The sequence below is a fragment of the Sander vitreus genome, chromosome 17, assembly GCF_031162955.1.
Source record: "Sander vitreus isolate 19-12246 chromosome 17, sanVit1, whole genome shotgun sequence".
NCBI lineage: Eukaryota > Metazoa > Chordata > Actinopteri > Perciformes > Percidae > Sander > Sander vitreus.
The window spans coordinates 32,629,492-32,634,491 of NC_135871.1; the positions used below are offsets into that span (position 1 = coordinate 32,629,492).

The 5,000-nt window shown below is 48.1% G+C and overlaps 1 protein-coding gene across 1 annotated transcript in view; it reads right to left on the reverse strand.

The window, feature by feature from the left end:
* Positions 1-5,000, reverse strand: part of LOC144532097 (filamin-C-like) — a 93,737-nt gene that overhangs the window by 86,128 nt on the left and 2,609 nt on the right. The gene's annotated exons all lie outside the window — the stretch shown is intronic.

Consider the following 5,000-nt stretch of genomic DNA (forward strand, 5'->3'; position numbering starts at 1 on the left):
CAGAAAGGTAGTGAAGCAGAGTTTAGTAAACGGTGAGATCCAGCTGTCGGTCTGAAAAGCTCCGGAACAACTGGGACAGCAGCTGATACACACACACACACACACACACACACACACACACACACACACACACACACACACACACACACACACACACACACACACACACACACACACACACACACACACACACACACACAGAGACACACACACAGACAGAGACACACACACACACACACACACACACACACACACACACACACACACACACACACACACACACACACACACACACACACACACACACACACACACACACACACACACACACACACACACACACACACACACACAGACACACACACACACACACACACACACACACACACACACACACAGAGACACACACACACACACACACACCCAGTCAGCCACACACACACGCCCACACACAGGGACACACACACATGCATGCACACACACAAGCATGCACGCACACACACACACAGAAACACACACAGACACACACAGAGACACACACACACACACACACACACACACACACACGCAGACACATACACAGACAATCACAATCACACACACACACAGAGACACACACACACACAGACACACACAGTCAGCCACACACACACGCGCACACACACACACAGGGACACATCACACACACAGCACACACACACACACACACAGAGACACACACACACACACACACACACACTCAAACACACACACACACACACAGACACATACACAGAGACAATCACACACACACACACACACACTCAAACACACACACACACACACACACACACACACACACAGAGCATTCATCCCCCTCAGACCGCGTGACATGTAACAAGAGGCTGTGTTGTTCAGAGTGAACGATGATGACAGTCAGCTGCTTCAGCAGGATCCACGTAGGAAACGGGGGACGTCAGAGCTCCGTGTTAGAACGGTCTCTCTAGGCAAGGAACGTGTCCGTGTCTCTGGCCACAGAGATTAGGGACCCCCCCCCCCATACTTCCCAGCATTGGACGCTTGATGAAAACACTTTTTGATTTTAAAACTTGCACTTTTTGTGTTGTTGGCAATGGCACGTATTTGCTTTTTGAAATGTTTTTTTTGTGCTTTTTTGACAGTTATTATTTTGTTGTTGACGTTTTGACCCTTTTTGCGATGTGTTCCTGTGATAGGTAACAGCTTCTAACACAGGTAATGAGCGGGAAGTGTGGAAACGGCGCTGCCAGTGACACGGAGCGCCTGATCCGAGCCAACAGAAGACGTGATCTCCGCGGAGCCTCGTGGAAACATGAGTGCAGACACAAACTCACTAATTGGTCTAAAAGCAGCTTCACACCCTGAAAACAGAAACCAGAGACACCACATCTGGTCCCTGGTGTCCTCCACACGGTCAACTAAACATTACTTTCATTCTCACTTATTACTTATTATTATTATTATTATTATATATACTTTATATTACTTCAGACTCAACCTCAAACAATGGCTCAACTTAACCAACAGCAAGTCATTTCTCACTGATACATTTGTGTTTTTCAAGCTTAGAAAATGTGAATATTTGCTGATTTTTATGACTATAAACTTCATTTTTTGGGGGTGTAGACACATATATCTACCTACGTCTTCCACAAACTGAGGAAAAACTCAGAGGGCCGCGTAACGATCTGAGGTCACGGCGTGAAGATCCTGGTGCAGGTGTGTTTAGGGCGTGTCCTAATCCACTTCTGCTAGTTTGACGGCGGTAAAAAGGGTCCGTGTGCCGGGGTCATGGTTCAATGCTCTGTTAAAATAACAATGAAATGCTGCGTTATTGACTTTAGACCAGGTTTTTGTTGGTCAATGGTGCCATCACTTCCCACTGCCTCAAGATAGCAATACTCCCAGAATGCACCTGAACACACCTCCCTGTAAGACCAGCACGCCCAGAATGCACCTGAACACACCTCCCTGTAAGACCAGCACGCCCAGAATGCACCTGAACACACCTCCCTGTAAGACCAGCACGCCCAGAATGCACCTGAACACACCTCCCTGTAAGACCAGCACGCCCAGAATGCACCTGAACACACCTCCCTGTAAGACCAGGGCGCCCAGAATGCACCTGAACACACCTCCCTGTAAGACCAGCACGCCCAGAATGCACCTGAACACACCTCCCTGTAAGACCAGCACGCCCAGAATGCACCTGAACACACCTCCCTGTAAGACCAGCACGCCCAGAATGCACCTGAACACACCTCCCTGTAAGACCAGCCATGGGCCACAGATGGGTTCAGGTGCATTTGCTATTTAAACGACGTGGGTGCTGGACGGGAAACTGACAACTGGGTCGGTCCTAAACTAGCAAAGAGACTTGGGTCGGGCTGCAAGATAGGGACCCTGAGTCTCTTTGTGACATCTGAAGACATTTTATAGAAGTTTTTTAATCTCTCTCCTCTCTCTCTCTTTTGTCAACTAATCAATGAGTTGGTTTAATGGACAGATCTGTAAGGGTGGTAGAATTTTTTCCCACCGAACTGAACCCTACGCTGTCACTCCGCGCTACGCTGGTCGCCGTGATGACGGCGCCGTTGATTACAGGAAGGTGTTTACGTAGGTGGAGCTTCAATGCAGCAGGCTGAGAGGAAGTGGAAATGGAACTGGTGAGCAGAAAAAGGGTTGTTTGGCAGTACTTTCAGTCAAAAGAAGGCCATTCAAGTCCAGCTACATGTTCAATCTGCAATGCTGATTAGTCTGGTGGTGGCGAGGACCCTAAACAATACACAACATCACCGCTGTTACAACATCTGGTATGAAACATCTGGAAGAATACGAGCTGAGCATGAAGGAATCTACAGACAGCAGCCAGAATGCAGCAACTTCAGGTACGGCAAAGGAAGGACAGTCACTGTTTACTTCATTAATGTGTTGACTGTGTTCATGGACTGAGGACGGGACGAGGACTCAGCAGAACCTCAACCAGGGGGTTCAGGACTCAGCAGAACCTCAACCAGGGGGTTCAGGACTCAGCAGAACCTCAACCAGGGGGTTCAGGATTCAGCAGAACCTCAACCAGGGGGTTCAGGACTCAGCAGAACCCCAAAAATCTGGATTCAGTGCATCCCTAGTATCTGACGCTGAGAGACACTGAGCAAGCGTCAGTATTTTGGGAGAGAGAGCGGGTTGCAAAAACCTCCAACACTAGAGAGAGGAGACGAGACGACGGGGAAGCCCATCTGCAAACCGATCAATGACAACGGTCGGGAGACATGGCTCACGTATGTGATGACGACCTGACGTAGTTAAGTCACGTAGAGGTCTTTAGTGCGGTTGCATTATTGCAACGTGAACCCAAAACTAACCGGATTAAATGTAGACTTTCTAACACCTTTCAGATGTAAAAAGGTCCTAAAATCAATGTGAGCATCAGAACCAACTTTCCTCAGATCTAATGTTTGTAGTCAGACTTCTCCAGCTGGAAGTTTGAGTGTTATTTCTGTATTATCAGCTCTAGCTTTTCCAACATTTTAGACATAGCTATGGAGATAATTATGGCCCATTATTATGTGACTTTGTGACATTTTATTTATTTGAAAATGTCACATTTTCTTTTGAGAAAGGATGCTTAAACCTCCCGGCAAATACGTGCACCTAAGTGTTGCACAAACTGAGGGGGGACTCTGTTGAATGCTCCAAACATTACAGCGACAAGCAGCGGCATCGCTGTAAAACAAAGTGAGTATGAGAGTAGAGAGTGGGGCGGGGCGGGGGGGGGGGACATTCCTGTGTGCTGACTCTACAGCACATGGAAACCATTACAGACTGGAAGAGAGACACAGTTTAACAATGAACCGGAATATTTGACACACATTTCAGACTCCGTCCTCACAAACCAGCCTGTTCTCCTGAAGCATCATACGTATATCTGTGTAAAGTAACTGTGTATTCTGTGTATTCTGTGTATTCTAGTATGTGTTACTGTCAGCTGCACGTTGACTGCTGCTGCATAAAGGCTGATTCATGCTTCTGCATCGAACCGACGGCGTACCCCTGCAGACCCCCCTCCGAGCCCTCCGCCGTAGCTCAACGTGCACCTCCAAAAATTTGTAACTTTGCATCGAGGCGACGCAGACCACAAGGACTGTGATTGGTCAACTGGTCCTGTGTGTTGATAGTGGGTGTGTCCAGCAGCTACTGTGGGGAGTAGCAACATGCTAGTTCACTGACATCAGCTTTGCAAATAAACTCAGACATATTTTGTTACAATAACGGGGTTATCTGTTTGTAAAGGGTCTACATGTCAGTAACGTTTGGAAATTAGCACTTCTCCAGCAAGCAGGACTTTGTGGGCAGTTGTGCTAAAGTTTGTTTGCTAACATAACAAACTGGCTGGCAGACACCTGCTAATAACCTCAGACTTATCGCCCCCTAGCGTTGTGGTCGTGAAATGCACCGCGATGCAAAGCAACCCCGACGCAGAACTCCCAAAGGGTCACGACGCCGTAGGAGGTACGCCGTGGAGTTGACGCAGAAGCATAAAACAGCCTTAAGAGCGTGAAGTAGGAGGTCGGGGGGAATGTTTGGCTCCTAAAACACAGAGCTTTCACCCAGGAAACGGTGTTCAAGTCCCAGACGAAGTTACGGAGAAAACACAAGACTTTTGGTGTAAATGTTCCACCAGAACCAGTTCCTTCCTGAGACTATTTAGCAGAGCCACCGTCGCTGGATCCAGAGCTGAGCGCCGCCCAAGACGACTGTGATTGGTTTAAAGAAATGCAAACAACCCAGAGCGTTATCCTCTCCTATCCCAGAATGCATCTGTGGTGCAGCCAGACTTTACTCCACCGAGCTGTGGAGACTAGTCGACTCTGTAATAAACTGTAGCGGATCTCTCAATTCCTGGTTTCCTCTCTGAGTCTATTTTCAGCAGCTGTCGGTGGAGGCAGAGCAGATCAGCTGTCCTGCCATCAATCAGACAC